Genomic DNA, 11535 nt, shown 5'->3' with positions numbered 1-11535 from the left:
TGTCTGCATCTTCCCAGTGCTTGGGATATTGGCATGAGCCACCAGACCTGGTTTCCTGAGGTGCTGGGAGGCCTACCCAGCGTTTCCTGCACACCAAGCAAGTATTCTGCCAGCTAAGCTGCATCCCTAGTCCTTATCCCTTTGCTGAGAAAAGGTCTTATGGTATCCACATTGGCCTCAAATTTGAAACCATCCTCTCGCCCCAGCGTCCCAAGTACTTGGGTAATCAATACACACCACCAAGCCCAGATTGGAAAATCTGTTCCTCATTCTTCTGTCAGTCGGACCTTCCTCCCAAGCTGGGCAGTGCCCTCACCACCAGCTCCTGTCCTCAGCCTCTTAGCACACAGTTTCCCCTGCCAGACCTCCCTCCCCACCTATTGGCTTGTTATGATTGCTTCTGCAATTTCACCTCTGTGGCCTGACTTCCGCTCTCCTCGGGCAACTCGCCAAGAGAGAAAGCAGAACTGGCATCCTACTGAAGGCTGGAAACAAAGGGATGGTTGAGAAGACCTTCCATTGAAGGGGTCACTACCCTGAGAGAAGAGAGAGAGAGGTGAAAAGGTGGACCAATAGGTTGTAACCTGTGAGGGACTGAAGGGACAGCAGGGAGCAGGGGCGGGGGGTGGGGCATGCAGGGAGAGGGAGTGGTGGGGAAATGGGGGCTCAGACTGTACTGAGCATGCACTGCAGGTGCTAGAATGAGGCTGTGGAGCCTCCAGGCTAAGAGCTTAGTTCCACTCTGCCCTTCTATTTTTATCTCACATCGCTTCAATGCTGCCCAGTGGGCATCTGGCTGGTACAGACCAGACACCATGAGGGTGTAGAGTTGTCATGACAACCACATGTTTATCACTTTGGGCTGAATGATGAAGCCTGGCAGCTATCTCCATAGAAACGGAGAGAGCCACATGTTAGAGGGAGAGGTCTCCATGCAAATAAGAACTGATTTCTTTCTTCCTTTCTTCTTTTTCTCTGTCTCTCTCTCATTCACGTGTGTGTGTGTGTGTGTGTGTGTGTGTGTGTGTGTGTGTGTGTGTGTGTGGTGCATGTGTACATGTGGATATACATGCACACGTATGCACGTGCTTGTGGAGGCCAGAGGTTAACATCAAGTGTCTTCCTCAAGAAACTTATTTTTCAGGCTGGAGAGATGGCTCAGCGGTTAAGAGCACTGACTGCTCTTCCAAAGGTCCTGAGTTCAATTCCCAGTAACCACATGGTGGCTCACAACCATCTATGATGAGATCTGGGGTCATCTTCTGGTCTGCAGGCACACATGCAGACAGAAAGCTGTATGATGTAAACATAATAGATAAATATTTGAAGAAAAAAACTTATTTTTCAATTAAAAATTATTATTTATCAAAAATAATTTTAAAAAGTCATTATGAGTATATGTCCCCATCATGTGTGGTCGCCACAGGTTTCTCTGTGCAGCCCTGGCTGTCCTGGAACTGGCTCTGTCCAGCAGGCTGCTCTCCAATGCTCAGAGATCCGCCTGCCTCTGCCTCTGAGTGCTGGGCTTAAAGTCGAGAGCCACCACTGCCTGCTGGAAGGACAACTTTGTAGTCTCTCTTTCCACCTCTTTGTGGATTCCGAGAACCAAGCCTAGGCTGCCAGGCTTATGTAGTGAGTGCCCTGTGCCCATTAGCTGCTGTTTGCTTGCTTGTTGGCCTGTTTTGTTTCTGTTAGTTTTCTGTCAGTGTCACAAGCTAGAAGAAACCTCCACTGAGACATTGCCTTCAATTCAGTCTTCAATTCAGACCATCTATGCAGCATTTTCTTGACTGAAGTGAGAAAGTCCAGCCCACTGGGGATGGTGCCACCCCTGAACGGGTGCTGCTGGATGCTAGAAGAAGGAAGCCAGACAATGGTGGCGCACAGTGGTGATGCACAGTGGTGGTCCACACCTTTAATCCCACCACTTGGGAAGGCAGAGGCAGGCAGATCTCTGAGTTTGAGGTCAGCCTGGTCTACAGCGAAAGTTCCAGGACAGCTAGGGCTACACAGAGAAACCCTGTCTTGGAAAACCAAAAGAGAGAAAGAAAGCAGGCTGAGGAAGCATGGGGAGCACACCAGTGAACAGTACTCCTCCATGGTCTCTGCTTGCCCTCCTTCCAGCATCCAGGCTCCTGCCTTGGATTCCCTGGATGGTGGATTGTAAGCTATACAATGAAGTAAATCCTTTCTTCTCACACTGCTTCTGGTCATGGTGTTTATCACAGCAATGGAAACCACGACTAAGTCATGCATTTACCCCCTAAGCCATTGCCCTGGCTCACCCACTTATGTTTTGAGACAGGGTCTGTCTTAGTTAGGGTTTTACTGCTGTGAAGAGACACCATGACCAAGGCAACTCTTATAAGGACAACATTTAACTGGGGCTGGCTTCCAGGTTCTGAGGTTCAGTCCATTATCATCAAGGCAAGAAGCATGGCAGCATCCAGACATGGCGCTGGAGGAGCTGTTCTGCATCTTGTTCCAAGGGCAAATGGAAGGCTGGCTCCTCAGTGGTTCTGAAGAAGGTCTCATTGACCACCCCCACAGTGACACTCTTCCCCCCACAAGGCCACACCTACTCCAACAAGGCCACACCTCCTAATAGTGCCAAGCAGATTCAAACCACCACAGGGTCTCCCTCTGATTCTAGGAAATCAGCAATTGCATGGCCAGTGAACTCCAGGAAATCCTCCTGTCTCTGACGCCCCCACACCGCCACTGCTGGGGTACAGGCGTGCATGTACCGTGCTCAGCTTTAAAAAACTTCTTTGTATACTTATTTTTAATTTTGTGTAGGTGTGTAGTATGAGGGCCGTGGTGTGAGTGCCGTGGTGTGAGTGCCGTGGTGTGAGTGCCGTGGATGAGTGCCATGGATGAGTGCCGTGGTCAGGGTATAATTTGAAGGAGTTGATTTTCTTCCTCCACCCACTTGAGGGTTCTGGGGATTAGACTCATGTTATTAGGTTTGGGGGACAAATGCTTTTGCCCACGGATGTCCACTGTTTCCATGGGAGCTGGAGATCGGAACTCCTGTCTTCATGCTTGCACAGCAAGTACTTCACCGATTAAACTATTTTCCCAGCCCGGAGAATCAAAAACAAACCAAATAAAAAACTAAAACATACTCGGGGCTGGGGATTTAGCTCAGTGGTAGAGCGCTTGCCTCGGAAGCGCAAGGCCCTGGGTTCGGTCCCCAGCTCCGAAAAAAAGAACCAAAAAAAAAAAAAAAAAAAAAAAAAAAAAACCATACTCGAGGTTAGCCAGGTCTACAAAGCTCATCTCCCCCACAGAGAAACCCTATCTCAAAAATAACAAAACAAACAAACAAAGCAACAACAACAACAACAAACCAAGCGAACAAACAACATTAACAATAACAACAACTTATTTAGTTTTGGTACAACTGTGGATTGAACCTAGGCATCAAACATAGAAGGCAAGTACTCTACCACTCTGCTACAACCCTAGGTTCACAACAAATATTTACAGAGGACTTCCAATGCCCCAAGAACAACACTGGTACTAGGGTACAATGGGAAACAATCATGAAACAAAATCCCAGTTTTCTCCCATATTGCATTTCTGTCAGCATAAGGGAAAAGGATGATAGACTAGAAAATGGATAAAAACTCATAGTGATGTATAGTTGCTTATAGAAACAGAGTGAAAGAGAACTGGGGCGTGGCTCAGTGGTAGAGCCCCTGCCTAGAATCCCCCAGTGAGGATCTGGGGGCGGGGCTCAGTGGTAGAGCCCCTGCCTAGAATCCCCCAGTGAGGGGCTGGGGGCGGGGCTCAGTGGTAGAGCCCCTGCCTAGAATCCCCCAGTGAGGGGCTGGGGGCGGGGCTCAGTGGTAGAGCCCCTGCCTAGAATCCCCCAGTGAGGGGCTGGGGGCGGGGCTCAGTGGTAGAGCCCCTGCCTAGAATCCTCCAGTGAGGGTCTGGGGGCGGGGCTCAGTGGTAGAGCCCCTGCCTAGAATCCTCCAGTGAGGGGCTGGGGGTGGGGCTCAGTGGTATACCACTTTACTAGGTATATGGAAGGAAGGTTCTCACTTCAATATAGCAACATGAAAGAATAAAGCTGATATGCTTTGTATCGGCACTAGGGATGGAATACAGGACTTGTGCCTTCGGCTATACACTGAGTTGTACCCTTGCCTGCATAGGTAATTTTAAAAAAAGAAACGTTTTACTTTTAATTATGTGTATATGTGAGTATCTATGTGTGAGTATGTGCCCATGGGTGCTGGTACCTGTGGAAGCCTGAAGAGGACGCCAGGTTCCCTGGAGCTCGAGTCACAAGGGATCATAGATTGTCTGATGTGAGTGCTGGGAATAAAACTTGGGTCCTCTGCTAGGACAGAGGATCTCTCTGTCAACTGTTGGACCATGTAAGAAATTTTACATTCTGAATGCAATAGTTGCATTAAAAAAAATAAATCATTTTAAGAGTACCTTTTTTTAATAATCTATTTTTATTTAATGTGGGTTTAGTTTTTTGTTTTTGTTTTTGTTTTTATTTTTGTTTTTGTTTTGCCTGCACGTATGTCTGTGTAATGATATCAGATACTGGAATTACAGACAGTTGTGAATAATTGCTGAGCCATCTCTCCAGCCTGAGAGTTATCTTTTTTTTTTTAAAGTAAACCCAGGCTCTTCCCCCCCCCCCCCCCGGGGCTGGGGACTGAACCCAGGACCTTGCGCTTCCTAGGCAAGCGCTCTACCACTGAGACAAATCCCCAACCCCGAGAGTTATCTTTTATATAATTTAACTTCAGGAAGCAGAATAATGACTATGGGGGGGTCAGCTTACATGACAAGAGGAAGTGTGAAGGTGAGAAGTCAAGATGCTTAGTGGGAGGTTGTCTTGGATCATTTTTCCAGGTAGGGGTGTCATTCCATGACAGTAGCACAGCTACTCCTCATCCACAGCAGCCTGAAGAGGTCACTTTCTGCGAAGATCTCTGATCGGCCAAACTGGGATTTACAGCTTCAGTGAAGAAATAAATTTCAAAATAAACAACCATGAAGCAGAGATAGTGTTTATGAAAGAGAATCAGGCATGCTGGTAGGATATGCTGGAGGAGAGGAGGCAGCGCTATCACGAGTTTGAGGCCATCTTTGCACTACACCTTTTCCTGGGGGGTGGGGGGGGAGTTAGTTCAGTGGTTAGAACAGTATTGCTCTTGCAAACGACCAGAGTTTGGTTCCCAGCACTCAGATGCTTCCCGATGCCTGTAATTCTAACTGCAGGGGATTCGGCAACACCCTTTTCTGGCTTCCTTCTCCCAAGCTTGCCAGGCCTGGTGGCGTGCTGGCAGCTGTTCGGAAGCTGGTAGCTGGCTCGGAAGCTCTACCGTGATTGTTTTCATTGGGCAGGAGATAATGGTGCTGGAGTGGCTGTCAGGGTTGGCTGTGTTCCAAGGCTGAATCAACAGGATTTCCTGCAAGACCGGATGTGGAATGTGAGTCAGGAATCCCCCTCAGAGACTCGAGGCTAAGAGCCAGATAGGACGGTGGTTCCTCTGTAGCTCCGGAAAGCAGGCTCTGCCCGGCCCTAACTGCACCTGGCACAGGGAGCACCCTGCTTGTGCTGTATGAATTCTAGTGGATGTTGTAGCCAATTTGGGGATTACATCCTGAGTGGGAGGCCTCTGGCTGACCCTGGATAACCTTGACAAGGCTCCAGCAGGTGTCAGGCCTGAGGCCAATTTTATCTCCAATCTCACATTTCTTGGCTGGATTCTCTCTTCCCTAGGATTGAAGAAAAGTAATCTCATCCACCTTCACTTTGAATTCATTTCACTGATGGCAAAGCACTCCCTGACCTTTCTGTCAGGCTGCTCTTTTGTTCTAAGGATGGAGACCAGGCATCTACATTGTAAATGGGAACCCTATCCCTATCCCTGCTCAAGTGGACTCTAGACAAACATTCAATGCACCCCTGCCTCAAGAGTGGGCGTGGGGATGTAGAGCTCAGCGGTTAAGTGCACTGGCTGCTCTTCCAGAGGAATGTTCAACTCCGGGTTCCTACTGCTCACGTCAGTTCTAGGGGGACCCCCAACATGTCCTCTTCTGATCTATGTGGGTACCAAGCACAGACATGAATGCAAACAGAACACCCTTATACAGAAAATAAAATAAATTAAAACAATTTAAGTTAATAATAAGTAATTTATTTTTTTGTTTGTTTGTTTTGAGACAAAGTCTCTCTGTACAACCCTGACTGTCTTGGAACTCACTCTGTAGACTGGGCTGGCCTCGAACTCACAGAGATCTGCTGGCTTCTGCCTCCTGAGTGCTGGGATTAAAGGCCTGCACCAACACTGCCCAGCTAAAATTATTTTTTTAGTGCTTTATTTTCATTTCATGTACATTGGTGTTTTGCTTGTATGTGTGTCTGTGTGAGGGGGTCTGATCCCCTGTAAGTGGCGTTACAGACAGTTGTGAACTGCAACGAGGGTGCTGGGAATCGAACCCAGGTCCTCTAGAAGGGCAGCCAGTGTCTTAGCTGCTGAGCCATCTCTCCACCCTCTAAAATAAAATCTTATATATACATGCATACACATGTATCAAGAAGTTCCCTGCAGGTTAGATCTCTGAGAGGGTTATTCAAGCCTGACGACCTGAATTTGGTCCAAGAAGTGTATGTGATGCATAGTGGAAGTCGAGAACTCTGGAAAGTTACCCGCCTACCTTCCCACGGGCACGCACATACATTATACATTACACACAAATGCATAATCACACACAATAATAATACATAAAAATTAAAAAGAGAGGCTAATGTGGTGATGCATACTTTTTTTAATCCCAGCACTCTGGAGGCAGAGTTCAGGGGCCAGGCTGGGGGAGCTCCAGGACAGTCAGAAATACACAGAGAGGCCTTGTCTCAAAACAAAATAAAACAAAACAGAGAGAGAGAGAGAGAGAGAGAGAGAGAGAGAGAGAGAGCAGATAGACAGCTCAGAATTAAGAACATTGGCTGCAGCTAGTTGTGGAGGCAGGTGGATCTCTGTGAGTTCGAGGACAACCTGGTTTACAGAGTTCTAGGACAGCCAGGGCTACACAGAGAAACCCTGTTTCCAAAAACAAAAACAAAACAAAACGAGAACCCAACAACAAAGGTTTTATTGGGGGCTGGATAGATGGCTCAGAGGTTAGGAGCACTGACCATTCCTCTAGAGGTCCCACATTCAAATCCCAACAACCACATGGTGGCTAACAATCATTTGTAATGGGGTCCGATACCCTCTTCTGGTGTGTTTGAAGACAGTGACGGTGTACTCACATTTTGAATGTGTGTGTGTGTGTGTGTGAGAGAGAGAGTGTGTGTGTATGTGTGTGTGTGTGAGTGTATGTGTGTGTGTATGGGCATGTGTTTGTGTGTGTGTGTATGTGCGTGCGTGTGTGCACATGGGCATGCGTGCAGGTGTATGTGTGTTCATGTGCTAGCCTCTTGCAAGGCCATGCAGACATCACGTTCTCTTGGTCACTAAGGCTAAATCTTAACTTGGGGTTGGGCAATCTGTCTCATAATTGGACTTAAAATGACGGTGCCTTTCCTTGAGGCTTAGTTTTCCCATGAGTCTCTGTTTCCTGGGATTTCTGTAACAGTCCCCAGAAAGATGTGGCTTTGACAATAGGAACTTTCAAATTAATCTGGTGAGACAGATATGGTGGGTCAAGCTCAAAAACCCCAACATTTGGTAAGCTGAGGCACAAGAATATTGACTTTAGAGCGGCAGCCGGCTTGGGGCGGTCCTGAGCTGGGTCACATAGCTCAGGTCCCAGACTTGGGTAACACCGCGCTTTGCACCATCCTCCGGCCGTCGCTCGCAGTCTCTCCGCCACCATGCCTATGTTCATCGTGAACACCAACGTTCCCCGCGCCTCCGTGCCAGAGGGGTTTCTCTCCCAGCTCACCCAGCAGTTGACGCAGGCCACCGGCAAGCCGGCACAGTACATCGCAGTGCACGTGGTCCCGGACCAGCTCATGACTTTTAGCAGCACGAACGACCCCTGCGCCCTCTGCAGCCTGCACAGCATTGGCAAGATCGGTGGCATCCAGAACCGCAACTACAGCAAGCTGCTGTGCGGCTTGCTGTCCGATCGCCTGCACATCAGCCCGGACCGGGTCTACATCAACTATTACGACATGAACGCAGCCAACGTGGGCTGGAACGGTTCCACCTTCGCTTGAGCCCGGGCCTCACTTAACCTGCACCGCTGTTCTTCGAGCCTTGCTGCACGCAGCGTTCTGTGTTTATCCACTCGTAATGATGGTCATCTTCCAGTCGGGAGAAATAAACCGTTTGAGACCAAAAAAAAAAAAAAAAAAAAAAAAAAAAATTGACTTTAACATGTGCCACCACTACTCGCCTAAAATCTTTGATTTATTTTTATTTCATATGCGTTGGTGTTTCGCCTGTATGTGTGTCTGTGTGAGCTGCTATGTAGGTCCTGAGAATTGAACATGAGTTATACAGTGAAACTCAGTCTCAAAACCTATCAGTAAGCCTGGTAGTGCAGGCCTATAAACTCTGCACTTGAGGGGCTGAGGCGTAAGGATCACAGGTTCAAGGCTGGTTAGGTTAGAAAGTGAGTTGAAGGCTAGTCTGGATATTTAGTGAATCTTGACTCTAAAAATAAAAAGGACAGTGGAAGGCTTGGTCTGTATAAGAGGGTTGGACATACAGCATCTGCCTGAAATACTCCAGCAATCAGCTTGGGGACTCTATGAAGCTCACTTATTAGAAGGTATCATCAGTGCTAGGCCCTTTACTTAGCCCATACAGGGCTGTCTGTTCAATCCCCATTAGCGTGCGTACACACACACACACACACACACACACACACCCCTGTGCATTGAGAAGTTACTTCCTTTCTCTCCACACTAATCAGCTTTCCATGTTAATGGATTTGTTTACTCTGGGCATTTGGACATTTCATATTGGAGCAGGCACTAACATGGTATTTTTATTTATATTCTATTTATTATATGGAAACAGGGTCTTGTGTAGTTGAGGATGACTCGGGTCTCCAGGTCCTCCTACCAGCACCCACATCTCTCCTTGGTGGTCCTTTGTGTCTTCCTCCCCTCCCATGGGATGCACTGTCCACGCTGTGGTGTGCATCAAAGCTCCAATTCATTTTACGGCGGGATGATTTCTGTCCGCATGGACTGATGCTTTCCTTCATCGATGGGCTGGCACAGCATCCAGGTTGACTTCTGTGAACACAGCTGCCACAGACACGTGTAGGCACGTGTGTGTGTGTGTGTGTGTGTGTGTGTGTGTGTGTGTGTGTGTGTGTACAGAAGATTTTATTTCGAGTAAATTGATAGGAGCAGCATTGCTGAGTCACAGGGTGTGTGTTTGCCTTGGTAAGGAGCTGCTTGGCTCCTTCCCAGCCTGCCTGTTCAATTTTGCTCGCCCACCTGCCGGGTCGAGAGGCTCAGCCCACGTGAGGTCACTAGTGTGTGTGTGTGTGTGTGTGTGTGTGTGTGTGTGTGTGTGTGTGTGATATGTATGAAGGATACATATGTCAGAAGGAGTTCAGAAGTCAGCTTTTGGAAGTCAGTTCTCTCCTTCCACCTCGTTGAGGTAGGGTTTGTTTTGTCTCTGCTTATGTACTCTGGGGTAACTGGCCTGTGAACTTCCGGTGGTTCTCTTGTCTCAGGCTCCCATCTTGCCATATGAAGATTTTTGTTTTTGTTTTGTTTTGTTTGGTTTGGTTCTAGGGATCCGCCTCAAGCTTACTTAGAAAGTTCTTCAATGGCTGGGCCATCTGGTTGGCCTGGTTTAGTTCTGTTTCAGTCATTGGATAGGTTTATGATACTCTCAATAGCATTTCTAAAAATGCTTTGATTTCTAGGCAGGATTTTACATAACCCAGGTCGGTTTTGAATCTGTCACGTAGAGCTTGAATTCCTGATCCTCTTGTGTCTACCTCCACAGTGCTGGGGTTACATATATGGGTCACAATGCCTACTTTATGTGGTGCTGGGAATTGAACCCAGGGCTTTGTGCATGTTAGGCCAGCACTCTACCAACAGAGCCACATCCCCGTCCGTTTGTCTTTACCTCTGTGGTCTTGGTAATGCCCGACACACTGCAGCTGCTTAATGTCTACAGAATAATGTGTGTTTGCTCCTAGATTAATGGAATACTCACACATCACACAAACACAGAGGAGGAAAAACTATTATCACCAGCTGAGCAAGTAATTCCAGCATTGGGGAAGTTGAGGCAGGAGGATGGTAATGAGTTCAAGGCAGCTTGGGTTATGCAGGTGAGACAAACTGACTGATTTTCCTGAAGGCCATGGCCACTATGGGTTGCACCTGCCTCTTGCAGAGGTTAAGTCTGAGAGAAGGCATCATGACATATATCCCCTGCTTGCCTACGGTGCCAGTCAGAAGTGGGGATAGTGGCCATCACACACTGTTCTCAGAGGCCATTGGCTGGACAAACTGCTCAGAGATATGAAACATACACGGCCGTTTCTCCTCTATGCCTTTAAGTACACCTTTTACTTATTGGGTGGGGACAGGGATGGACACACATGCCACAGTATGCTTATGGAAGGCAGAGGACAACCTTGTAGGTGTTGGTTCTTTCTACTATGTGGGTCTGGGGATTACACTTGGCCCATCAGGGTTGGTAGCAAGCATCTCACCTGCTCTTTCTCCAATTTTTCCTTCTTCTTTGTATTGAGAATTGAACTCAAGGCCTCACACATACTTACTGGGCAATCTACCACTGAGCCACACCCCCAGCCTCTCACTGGGGGATTCCAGGCAGGGGCTCTACCACTGAGCCACGCCCCCAGCCCCTCACTGGGGGATTCTAGGCAGGGGCTCTACCACTGAGCCACACTCCCAGCCCTTCACTGGGGGATTTTAGGCAGGGGCTCTACCACTGAGCCACACTCCCAGCCCTTCACTGGGGGATTTTAGGCAGGGGCTCTACCACTGAGCCACGCCCCCAGCCCTTTTTGCCTTTCTAGATTGGGTCTTACTTATTTGCTTGGACTGGCCTTGACCTCACTGTAGCACAGGCAAGCCGTGAATCTGTGATCCTCCTGCCTCAATCTCTTACGTATCTGGCATTAAGTCATGTGCCCCCCCCAGGCCTGGTTTAAGGGTCTTTTCTATTGTCACACTGGCCAGAAGTCTACTGTCATACTCAGTGGGTAAAAGCTCGAGTCTGCCCAGGCTAAGTACAGACAACACCAGGAATTGGCCCAGACCACTTGGCAATGGCTATTGGTGAGGAACTAAACCATCTCCCAGGGCCATGGGGCCTAGTAGGTAGAAATGAAGATTTGGAAGCACCGTCCGCAGCTCCACACCAACCTAAAGCAGGCAGTGAACTTTGCTTTAGTCTTGTCATATTCCTGGGTCCAGTCGTCTCCCTCGGAAAAACAGACAACTAGGCACCCTTCCTCATAATCTTGTAAGCACAAAGTAATTTCTCAGAAACTGGATGTAGAAACACACTGCAATCCCTGATCTTGGGGGTGGGAGTCAAG

At 48.2% G+C, this 11535-nt stretch overlaps 1 long non-coding RNA gene and 1 pseudogene across 3 annotated transcripts in view; both read left to right on the top strand.

Moving 5' to 3' along the window:
- Positions 1-11535, top strand: part of LOC148007265 (uncharacterized) — a 35049-nt gene that overhangs the window by 14204 nt on the left and 9310 nt on the right. Inside the window, exons 3-4 of one of the 2 annotated variants that reach the window (XR_015649809.1) lie at positions 5254-5465; positions 5759-6161. The exons of the other annotated variant lie outside the window; for it this stretch is intronic. This is a non-coding gene — a long non-coding RNA (uncharacterized LOC148007265). Of the gene's footprint in view, positions 1-5253; positions 5466-5758; positions 6162-11535 lie in introns of those variants that run through there. 2 annotated transcript variants of the gene reach the window in all.
- On the top strand, positions 7824-8204 carry Mifl2 (macrophage migration inhibitory factor like 2; annotated as a pseudogene). Its single transcript, XR_015649808.1, has one exon. The product of XR_015649808.1 is annotated as a macrophage migration inhibitory factor like 2 (transcript).

This window comes from Rattus norvegicus, chromosome 1, assembly GCF_021556685.1.
Source record: "Rattus norvegicus strain SHRSP/BbbUtx chromosome 1, alternate assembly SHRSP_T2T, whole genome shotgun sequence".
NCBI classification, from domain to species: Eukaryota; Metazoa; Chordata; class Mammalia; order Rodentia; family Muridae; genus Rattus; species Rattus norvegicus.
The sequence above is the reverse complement of the archived record's forward strand: the minus strand, read 5'-3'. Positions and strand labels throughout refer to the sequence as shown.